The sequence below is a fragment of the Anser anser genome (assembly GCF_964211835.1).
Source record: "Anser anser genome assembly, chromosome: 9".
Lineage (NCBI taxonomy): Eukaryota > Metazoa > Chordata > Aves > Anseriformes > Anatidae > Anser > Anser anser.
This window is the reverse complement of record NC_139729.1, coordinates 7,878,463-7,890,715: the sequence shown is the minus strand read 5'-3', so window position 1 is coordinate 7,890,715 and position 12,253 is coordinate 7,878,463. Positions and strand designations below refer to the sequence as shown.

The 12,253-nt window shown below is 38.2% G+C and overlaps 1 protein-coding gene across 1 annotated transcript in view; it reads right to left on the bottom strand.

The window, feature by feature from the left end:
* Nucleotides 1–1,708: 1,708 nt before the first annotated feature.
* Nucleotides 1,709–12,253, bottom strand: part of LOC310903943 (uncharacterized protein) — a 166,827-nt gene continuing 156,282 nt past the window's right edge. The window contains exon 6 of the mRNA XM_083848045.1: nt 1,709–3,222. The gene's annotated coding sequence lies outside the window, so the exon portion shown is untranslated. The remainder of the gene's footprint in view (nt 3,223–12,253) is intronic.

Genomic DNA, 12,253 nt, shown 5'->3' with positions numbered 1-12,253 from the left:
CAGAACTTCAATTGTGATCCTGGACGCTGTCAAGACTCTTTGCGGGGGGGTAGGAGAGGGGTGTCAAATGTACTCAATTTTTGACACTGAGAACAGAAATAAAATTTTCTGCCCTTTCATATTTTGGGCAAGGGCTCCCTGTAAAGCTTTATATGCTTACAGCCATATGACATGCACAAAAAAGTATCAATTCTCCACATGCCTGAAAAAAAAGAAAAAAAAACAAACCTTTTTCCTGTTCTCTGTCCAGTGCAGCAAAATCTACTGTATTTTAAAAAAAAAAAAAAAAAAAAAGAACATTACTTATTTCTTTTTGTGATCTCTTTCCTTTCCTTTGGGAAAAGATACTGCCCATGTTCAGATCTGTCTATGAGCTAATGCTAGATTTGAAACTACTTCTCATCACAATTTTAGCATTTATTAACTTTACATACAAGTTATACGACTTCTACATTATTAAATTATCCCGTAAGGCGTTGTAACAGGTTTAATTGTATTAACTTTAATTATATGCTATTTTATATCATGCAGAACCCTATTGCACAAGTCACAAGGTAAAGATGCTATAATGTTTTTAAGAGCCTGTTCCAAACATTGCTGTGCTTATGAATCAGCAATATTCCTGCGCAGCACGAAGATGGTGGTGGGCATATGCATGTTGGTATGTGCAAATCTATGCAGACAGCAGAGTACATCATTTCACTGTTGGTGTTTAGTAATTTAATAATGTCGCTTTCAAATGCTCAAGGTTTCCGTTCCCAACTACGCAGAGCTCTCGCTGTTACTTCAAATATTTGGAGGAATACTGCATTTTTCTATCAGATGAAACAATGAGTATTGACTATTAATAAGCTGCTGAACATTTCAGCACTTCTGAAATATGCACTCTGCAGCTTATAGGATCAGCGTTCCTGTTTGTGATTTGCTGTCAGATACAAAGGGATTGTTCTAATATGTTTGGTATTACCGTCAGCTAATCCTTTTCTGATTTCTGTGAATGTGTCACAAGCTAGTGAAATAAAACTATGGGATGTTGTTTTATGAGCAATGCAATAATAAAGTCCCAAATAAGGTTTTTCTTAAACTCAATTTAGCCTTCAAATAGCACCTTGAGGAATGCTGTCTGGAATCTAACCTATTATGACTTGGACCCAATTTTCACAGGAAAAAGTTTTGAAACAGTATATCAGTATTAAACCTTTAGGCTAGGATTCAGAATGTATTTACTCTTTTAGTAAATACATAGGATATTTTCAGCTCAGTGTACTAATAAGACAACACAGAAAAAAAAAAAAAAGTGTCTTATTCTGATAAATCCTGGGTATTTTGCTCAAAATTTATAGGAAGTTTGGAAAAGAACATTTTGATTTTCTAATTCCTACTATTTGATGAGAAACATGAGGTCCATTTCGGATTTTTTTTAGCTTAACAATAATACTAACAATAACATTCAAAATTATGTCTTAAGTTCTGGAGCCCAAAATCATGTTAAAGTCCCAAAACAAACTTTGCCTTTTGTGAAACATCCCCACATCCAATAAAAAAGTCAGGGGTGTTACAAAAACATAAAACTGAAGTTGTCGGTAAAAAGAAAGAAAGAACTGTTTTTAGTTTACTTTATAAATATCTCTGGCTGATGTCCAGCTGACATGCTGGAGGAAAAAGCCTGTGATGCTTTTGTAGGGATATCATACTAATTCACAAATCATGTTATCATCTTCTATATTATAGTGAGAACACTGGAAATTTCAGAGAGAGATTCAAGATTTTTGAAATGTCCGCTTTAACTGAAACAATTTAATACCAGAAAACAAGGAAGAAGCTTTGCAAAATGAAATTCAAAGAAAAAATAAATGTATTTTGAACAAGTTAAATGAAGTTAGGTTGTTCACACTGGACACGACTCTAGGAAATTTGCAAACATTGAAATACAATCATCTTGAAAACGAAACAAAACAAAACAAAACAAACAAAAAAACACTGTTCCCCTTCCAATCCCCTTCTAAATATTTGGCCAAAGCAGGCTTTGCTCAGAGGTCACACCCAATTGGGCTATGCAAATCTTGGGCAAATGACTGGTTTTCTAATGAAAACAATTTCAGCTGAAAAAATTCTAACCAGGCCCACTGAGATGCCTCTTCTTTTCACCTTTGATTGGCAGGTGAGCATTGGGTATCTATAATTTGGCCCTCAGGAATTTCATGTCGTACATCATATTTACGCTGTTTTTTTCATTATTATAGCTAAAGTTTAAATCTTTTGGAGTTGGATAAATCTTTGGGCTTTTCTTCTCAGTGTTGTGAAACTTCTACGTCAATTAATAAGTCACAGAGACTTTAGGGAATGGATAGAGATATGTGGCAGCAGCAGCAATTGGTACCTCAGTGTTAGTGGAAAAATAAGGTCAGAGGAAACCATAAAACACGTAAAAATATCTGACATAAAGAGACAACACAGAGTATAGAAGATGAAAATGATTTCTTAGTGAAATGGATCTTGAAGCATGAGCCTGCCACCGAGGCACAGTATTTGGTATGGAGAGGAAATTAAATTTTACTTTTAAATTTTGGCCCATGTGTCTTTAAAAATAAATAAATAAAAGGTTTTCTGATAAGATGGGTATCAGCTTTTATAAAACATGGTACTAGATGGCCTTTTAAACAACAGACTTTCACAGATGCATATTTTAATATGCCATGTCCTGGGATAATACCAGAGTGTATCAGAGGATCTCAAATTAGGTCACAGCACAGATCACCTGTTAGGCAAAAGAGCATGTCTTGGACCACTTGCCCCTGGAATATTCCTATTCACAGCTGTACAACACTCTACTAGCAATCAAGCAATGAGTGCACGTGTACCCACACATTCATAAAACAGTGGTCACCAATAAAAGAAATTTACTTTTACCTCATGAATATAGGCATTTTCTTTCTGCTTAAGACTCCTGCTTCAGGTTTCCAGAGCTTTTGCCTGCAACAGAGCTTTGGGCACTTTGTTACCTGTGATGCATCAGTCCCACGGTATCTGTGGGAATACGAGGTGTCTCAGGACTTGGGTGCTCATTTCCATAATCGCTTAGTGGCTCCTGAGATGGGGCAGAGCAGCAGTTTGGGCAGTGTGTTCCTGGTGGCTGAACAAGAGATCTAAGCTCTCGCTCAGCGGCAGGCTGAGAGCCTCTGGGACTCTGGAACCAGAAGGAGCCATTCTTGAATGCCAGTTCTGAAAGCAAAGGTATACTCTGTTCTTGCTCTGTTTTAAACATAATTCAATGTAGCAATTAATTACTTCTTTAAGTAATTAACTACTAACTACTAAAGAATTACTGTAATACTGTATGTGGAAGTAATAAAATTACTTAAGGGTTTCAGAAAATTCTTCAAGAAAGCAATTATTATTAGTTGTCGTCAAAATTATTTGTTATATTAATTACCAGTAATCTCTGCCTAGACATAATTAGACTGAAAGCAATCTTATAGTGGCGCAATATAATTATGTCATTAATAAGAAAAATAACAGATTATTTTAATTTGACATATTACACGTTTAAGAGCTTGCCAGCTGAAGAACAAAGCACACAAAGTTTTGGGATAATTTCTCACAACAGTAGCACATTAAGGCAGAGCTTAAAATTAAAAATCTGTAGGTACTTGTTAAGTATCTGTACATATGAACTGAACTTCTCAGCTTCGGAGCTCAGTCCTTAGCTCTTCAATAGTTCTAAATCCTTGTGCAAATTCTATTCAATCAAAGTGTTGGGGAATGTCTCTTTCATAGATACCCACTTAAATCTAGTAAGACTGACCCAATGAAAAAATAATTTACTACTTCATATCTGTAATTGCAAATTTGTTGTTTTTTTCTGTTAGCATTAATCTCAGTTAGGCCCATTTCACTATAACCTAAGCACAGACTTAGCAATAAACATCATTAGATATCCCACTGAAGCTAGCCCACTAAGGTCTATTTGTTTAGTCCTTCTTTTTCCCTGTATTTTTAATAAGGTCTAGACACGTGCTTGACAATAAATTTATGCCTAAGTGCTTTTCTGAATTTGAGCACGAATTACCAAGGAAAAAGGTAACCTCAGAGTATAAAAATAAAATATAACTAGTTATACAGAATGCTTCTCCTTGAAACAATCAAAGAATCGAGCTTGGGTTTTTTTTCTCTTTTTTCTTCTCTCTCTCTTTTTTTTTTTTTTTAATAAAATTAAACCATATATCAGAGAAGAAAAGGTATTTTCTGAAAACTTTCTGGCAACTTTTTTTTGGGGGGGGGGGGCGGGGATTGAGGCGCGAGAGGGAGGCAGGGCAGAATGAAACACATTTTCTAATTAGGTATTCTTCCAGTAGTGACCAATAATATGTCTGACAAGTGCTTTTATATATACACACACACACACACATATACATGTATATTTATGTATGTGTGTATATTCTTTATAAGTTTTTAGCCTTTTTGCATTCTTTTTCATGTACTATGCGTCTTTATTCTACGGAGTATCATCAGTAATCAGATAATTTAATAAGCACATAGAAAACCACAATAAAGTGATTAGTTAGATAATGTTTTACCACCTACAGTAGCACTGGTTGTATGAGAAGTCATTGACAAGAATTGTGTAATAGAATATTTACATGTTTCTACTGAACTAGTTTTTATTTGTATCCTTGGATTACTGCAATTACTCGCCAGGGTGTTTTGACAGATGCTCTAGCTCTTCTGCTGAGGAATAAGCAATGAATACTGAGAGTCCACGTCAGTAGCACTCGCTTGTCATTTAGACACTAGTTTTTAGAGTAATTCCCAAAGCAAGCTGGATAGGAGGGAAAAAGCTGTCTGTATGGCTGATGCGTGTGTCACAGAGCAGGAAAAAAGCCACATTCCTGAAGAGTCAGGGAGGCTGGGGTGTACCTGGAGGTGTCTTAGTCCTGCCCCAGGCACACGGGTAGGCTCTCTGCAACTATAATCACCGGAGCCTGGATTTACGGTCTCTCTCAAACCCATTTGTCAGCAGCCCCATGGACACGAGCATTTTGCTACATGCTTCAATCTGACCAGCTGGTAGCAATGTTTTCTGTGCGTTTGTAAGCATCTCATAAAAATAATGGCTGATTCTTTCTGTAGTCATTCTCTTACAATGGAAGGATGCAAATTAGCTTTTGTGCAGATTGAGATGCATCATTTTACTAATGAAGTTATTCATGGTTTTACTTTGTAAAATGTTTCAGTGCATTTTCAAATGGCTGGTGTGTATATAAGATCTTAACATAATATCCCCTTTTTCAAAACCTTTATGGTTTGAAAATACACGTAGTGTGACTCCTAAACCAGCTGGTAGGCATATAAGCAAGAAGTAAGGCAGATAATTAAATTTCAGGAAGATTCCACCTGAGCAAATTCTGTTTAAATAGCTGAATTTCTAAAATATACAATATTTTCCTACTCTTATGTTTGTCCAAAAAAAAAAAATCAGAACCCTGAACATATTTGGTTTGCCTCTTTCAAGTTACTCACTGCAACAGCACTCATTAGAGACCTAACCTACTTTTACTAGAATCTGAGCAAAAATTTTCATTCATATAACCAAAGTGTCTGAAAATCATTTTCATTTTTGTAGTGAAACATAAAAAAACAGCACTCTGTAATTGTTTTTAATTTTTAGGTAGCTTGTGGCTTTCAAAGTGAATAGCTTATTTTTGTAAGCGATCAAGATTTTTAGTGGAAATTAGTATCATTTATTATTTAAACTATTTTTAAATGATAAATCACACTATTAAAATAGAGTCAGGTTATGGAGTGTTTGAGGTCTTGATTTTGTCCCCACATATTTGGTGCTAACGATGAATCCCTTTTTAATGACATTTTCAAATAAAAGCAAATCTCGTGAGGCTTTTTATCACATATTTACTTTATATCTAAACCCTTACTATCCTGGACCACGTGTATTATGCAAATTAAAAATGCCATACTAAAACTGTAGTTTTAATTCCACACCATGGGTTGCACCATAATGTATTTTACTAAAATTGTAGTAACAAATAGCACTGATGCTGTAACACTGTATTTCAATGTTTTACAGCACCACATTGTTACTCTAATGATTATACTGTAGTTGGAATAAATGTTAATAAATTTGAGACAGATTTATTACGTTTGTAGACTTTGTTCTGTTTGGGCCAGGAAGCAGAAGATTTATGTGATAATGCTTATTAGCTCTTAATGAGCATTTATTGCTTATTTCCTTTGTGTACCAGCAGGAGTTTCTATCCCTCTGGTTGCCCAGTATGTTAGCACATTTTAAGGTTTGATTTGGGACTAGATTGCCCCTTCAGATTCCACACTCTGTAAAAGGAGTCATCAAGCCAGGAAAGCATTTCAATCCTTTACAAATTCTTCCCTTCATGGCTATTGCTCTTGAGCTATCAACTGCTGCCAGTCATTTGGGAATGGGGACCTGGGCCAAACCATGTCCAGTCCTTTTGCAGATGCTGCTCTTCTGAATGACTGGGGCAAACGCTGCATAGGCAGGTCAGACCAGCCACCCAGCCTCTCTGCACCCCGTTCTAGACACACAGAGCAAGGAGGCTGCATAAAGGCCTTGAGGAACTGAAGAAATTCATTTTGCCGGAGACATAGAGTCACAGGTTATGGTCTGGCTCCTCAGGATATTTCCTGCAGAGATAGTCTCAGGTTAGGACTCATTGGTTGTGACCTGTGAAATCTCAATGCCTGTTGGGGAAAAAAAAAAAATCCAAAATGGACTCTTTTGGTGATGCTGAACTGTGGGAGCAACATGTAGTGTCCTATTGGTTGGTCATCACTTTCTACATTTCTAACAGTTGCAGAAACCACTGTATGATGTTGAGGAAAACCTATTATAGTATTTTCATAAAACCCCAAAACAGCAGAGGAAAAACTGATCTTCCAAGATAATCTATTCTTACATCAGCAGCTCAGTTCTGCAGACTCCTATGGCTCTGGCTGGTCAAGGCATGAGGTTTCCAGCAAGCATTTGAATTTCTGACCTGCCTGACAGTATCTGTCAGGCTGTGGACATGGTCTACCTTGACTTCAGTAAGGCTTTTGACACCGTTTTCCACGGCATTCTCCCCCAGAAACTGTCCAATGGCTTGGACTGATGTACGCTTCGTTGGGTTAAAAACTGGCTGGGTAGCCAGGCCCAAAGAGTTGTGGTGAATGGAGTTAAATCCGGTTGGAGGTGGGTCACTAGTGGAGTCCCCCATGGCTCAGTGCTGGGACCAGTTCTCTTTAATGTCTTTATCGATGATCTGGATGAGGGGATCGAGTGCACCCTCAGTAAGTTTGCAGACGACACCAAGTTAGGTGCGTGTGTCGATCTACTCGAGGGTAGGAAGGCTCTGCAGGAGGATCTGGATAGGCTGGACCGATGGGCTGAGGCCAACTGCATGAAGTTCAACAAGGCCAAGTGCCAGGTCCTGCACCTGGGGCACAACAACCCCAAGCAGCGCTACAGGCTGGGAGATGAGTGGCTGGAAAGCTGCCTGGCCGAGAGGGACCTGGGAGTATTGGTTGATAGTCGGCTGAATATGAGCCAGCAGTGTGCCCAGGTGGCCAAGAAGGCCAACAGCATCCTGGCCTGTATAAGAAGCAGTGTGGCCAGCAGGGCTAGGGAGGTGATTGTGCCCCTGTACTCGGCTCTGGTGAGGCCGCACCTCGAGTACTGTGTTCAGTTTTGGGCCCCTCGCTACAAGAAGGACATCGAGGTGCTGGAGCGAGTCCAGAGAAGGGCGACAAAGCTGGTGAGGGGTCTGGAGAACAAGTCTTACGAGGAGCGGCTGAGGGAGCTGGGCTTGTTCAGCCTGGAGAAGAGGAGGCTCAGGGGAGACCTCATCGCTCTCTACAGGTACCTTAAAGGAGGCTGTAGAGAGGTGGGGGTTGGTCTATTCTCCCACGTGCCCGGTGACAGGATGAGGGGGAATGGGCTAAAATTGCATCACGGGAGGTTTAGGTTGGATATTAGGAGGAACTTCTTTACTGAAAGGGTTGTTAGGCATTGGAATGGGCTGCCCAGGGAAGTGGTTGAGTCACCATCCCTGGAGGTCCTTAAAAGACATTTAGATGTAGCCCTTAGTGATATGGTTTAGTGAAGGACTTGTTAATGTTAGGTCAGAGGTTGGACTGGGTGATCTTGGAGGTCTCTTCCAACCTGAATGATTCTGTGATTCTGTGTGTGATTCTGTGATCTCTAATGAAGAAAAGGCTAAATCCTACTTTTACTTGTACCGGCGCATTCCCACCAAGTTAGTGATCTTTCCCTAGAATAGCTGATTTTCATTTGATACTTAGATTATATTATAGGAATGGCTGTATGTGGTCTTATGCAAACTTGCCTTCCAGGTTATAAAAATCAAAGTTTAACTTTTGCTTTCATTTTTATTTTATATTTTGTCATTTATATCTCAGAAAATAATATATTTTAAATATAGTCCCCTGAAAACTTGATCTGTGGGTATCCTTTACCTCATGCAGTGGCCAGAATCTTTTAAACCAAGTGGCTAACGAAGATGTTGAGTAGAAACTGGGCGGTATTTCTCCACTGTGAGTTAAATGTTCAAGTGCTTCAGAGTACCTTGCGGCAACAAAAAGGGGAAAAGTAAGGGAAACTGTTTCAGTTTTTCAATTTGGAACCTGCTTTGCTGCAATTTTGAGACATAGACTAAAGCACAGGTAATTGATCATAATGAAAAAAATGCATTAATGAAAGTAATTGACAAAAGCCAGTCCACCTGTCAAAGAAGAGAAACCTTGAAAAGAAACGGCAGGCTTTTTGAAGGTCAAGGCTCAGTGTGGTGTAATCCCTACCATCTGTGTTCAGGCTGGTGCTATTCTCAGACTGTCATATGCACTCTCTTCTTTGAAAATAACAGACAAGGGAAAAAAAAGCTTACCCGACAGGGAGCCTAAATGTAGCTAGCTTTATAGAAATTGAAAAAGCACCACTGTATAAACTTACAATGACCCTTAATTTTCCTTCCCCTTGACCTACACACATCCACAATCTGTTTCAGGACTGCAGTGGCACTGGGAATGAAAATAATTCAGTGACCAATAAAATGTATCGGTATAACAGCAAGTTGGAATGGTAGGCAACCATACCCAATACAATCAGCCAAGCATGGTATTGCCCTGCACACACTAAGTGATTAAGAAATTTCATCCTTTCCTTCAGCTTTTGAAAGGAGTGGGACTTTTGCCTTGAATCTACAAAAAGCTGTAGAAAGACTCCTGTGCCCACGCCAGAAATACAGCCCTCAAAAGACCTGCTTGAGAGCCACCCAAGGCGGTACCTCCCGTTTAGGTGTTCAAGATGTCTTGGTCACTAAAGCTGCACTTCTGGACATTTTCAGACAGCATGGCGAAGCCTGACATTTACACTTGCTTGTAAGGTCCTATGAGACTCAGTGACTTGGTGCACATTCATGTCCTGGATCCACAGCACTTATTAGACACAAGCTCAGAAAACGCCAACTGGCTCCTAGCCCATGCATACATGGCTACAGCTGGCCCCCTTGATACCCAGCACTCTAACAATTACAACTTAGAACAGGAAAAGCTGGGTCCAGTGTCCTGTGCTTTCTGAACACTGACCACCAAGTAACAGAACAAATTTGCCTTCTTTAAAACGTCTTATCGTGTTGCTTGGACATTTTAGAAAGTATGAATGAAAATCTTATTCATCCACAAAATCCTGTAGCTTGCTGATCAGGTCACTTTGTGTGGTCTGGAGTTCAAACTCCTCAGGCAGAAGAGGAAATTGAATTCAGGTTTCCCACACTCTGACAGGATATATTAATCACTGAGTTATTACATTAAATAAGAGCATTAGCTCCTCCACGGCAGTTCTGCTTTGAAAGAAAAGGTTTAGAAATCGAGCTCCAGAAGTCACAAGAATGGGAACCCCAAGTGTTAGAAGGTGTCCTTCCAGCATCCAAACACTAAATTCCTTGTGTGGGGCAACATTTAAGACACAACCTTGTTCTTAGTATATCATGTTGAAAGTAGATCCAGCTGCATGCTTGCTTTTTTGGTTCTCATTCCTCTGCTTTCAAATATCCACAAGCATCCTACAGGGTGCCTGTTCTGGAATTTGTTCCTTCCAGGAGGTGGCCAGGTTCCTGCAACTTCAGTGTTCCAGCATTTGGTCTCAAAAGCCCCTTTAGGTTCCTTTGCTGTGGTAGCCCCAAGGCAATTTATTTCAGATAGGAAACTCAAGAATCTGAAAGGTTTTAAAGCCATTACAAAATATTCTAGTTTATATTGCAAAATACACTGGAAGCATGGAGTCAATAAGATGCCACTATATATCTTGGAGATTTTTTGTTCTAGACAGTAAGACTTTTTTAATGAATAAGATTCATCTATTAAAATAATTATAAAGAAACTTAATAGAGCTCTTTATTCCAGGGTGCTAGACGTATGAAACTACAAAGCACAACCAAACAGATCCCTCAGACATCATGTTACATACACTGTGTGGGAAATTGTATATATAAAAGCTTACTATTTCTATTACTCTTAGGTCATAAAAACTAGAATAGTATATCTAAACAGCAGGTATAAATAGTACATATACATTATATATATTACTTGCTCCTAAAACAATTACATTAAAACTTCTGCCTCCGTGCACAAAACCAGAACACACCACATAAAACATCTCTCTGTTAAGTGCAGATTCCTGGGAAAACAACCCCAATAAAAATAATGCATAAAAAATAATAGTGCTCTACAACTGTCTAATTAAAAAGGTTCTCCACCTCTTTGGAAGAAACACATTTTATTTGCCCTTATTAGGTGACCTAACCACTGTGTTTCACCCCGCCCTGCCTGAAAGATGTAATCAACACAACCCATGAAAAGAAAATAGAAGAATCACGCCATCTTCCTCCGAGTTGTAACTACCCTATCCTTCTAGATGCACAGTCACTTTCAAGCATATACTTCAATTTATGATTCAAAAGACATACTGTAGACACTGTATCATCTGTCAAATTTTAGGTATAACTCTAGAGTAAATGGAAAAATTCAGAACTGGACCTAGATATTAAGGTGCTTCCAGAGTCTTCACTAATAGCTTTTTGTTTGTTATTCACACTATCTCAAAGTAAACTCTTATCCAGTTATTTTTTTCAGCTATAACCTGAAGGCACACCCTCTGCTAATGGAATAAGATACTACAGAAAACTCTTTTTCAATGCAAAGAGGCAATCCTTCCGCTCATTCACAGTAATTACTTTTTCCTTTGTTGCATTTATCTTTTTCTCAGTTACGTGTGCCTCATTATGTGGTTTATTCGTGCTGAAGCCATACATGCCTGGCAAGACAAAATCAGGGAATCTGAAGCTGCATGAACACATAGGAACACAAATGAAGTAGAGTTCATTACTGCTTCTTTGGACAAGCATGGAAGATCTCATTTCTAAAGGTGTGCTACATCATGCCACCTTTGACAAACTTAGAAGTTGGCACAAAAAGCAAGAAGTGTCAACATGTCAAGGAATGCTGTTTGCTCTAGTAACCATTGAACAGTAATGGGGAGAAGAGGCATGACAAAACTGAGTCCAAAAAAAGATCTAAATCTCTTCATTTTCATTAGGTAAAGTAATATAAAAGAATTAAAACTTCTTAAAACTTTTTTTTAAATAAATATTCTAAGAAAATCACACATTCAGACTGACCTTTAGTGACAAAAGGATGGAAAATTAAAAGAAAAGAGTATAATTCAAAAGTAAAAATGAAATCTAAAATGGAGCAAAAGGAAATGCAGTGAAGCCTAAGTATTTGGCCAGTGTTGTGTCCAGTGGCAAAAAAAAAAAAAAAAAAAAGAGTGAGATAGAAAGAAATGAGGAAAGAAAATCTAAAACCGAACAAAGTTTTTATTAAATGCAAGAAAAAAATATTTTTCTATTATGGACAGCAAAAAGAACTTATTTTGAAATGCCCAGAGTTTGTTATTTAATACACTATCCAACCAATCTTGTGGAGCACATGAAAACATAAAGTGTGAAAGAAAGAAAAAATTCCACAGGGGAAGCGTTTCAATGCAGAAAGAGCAAAAACTAAGACAATGAAGATTTTCCTTTGTAATGAAGCTCATCATCCTTTTGGAAGAAAACCTGACATTGGCTGGGAATAGCATTCTCAGTTCACAATTCTAAGCAGTTTATGTCAACATTACCTTTTTCTTTTTATCCTCACAGAAATA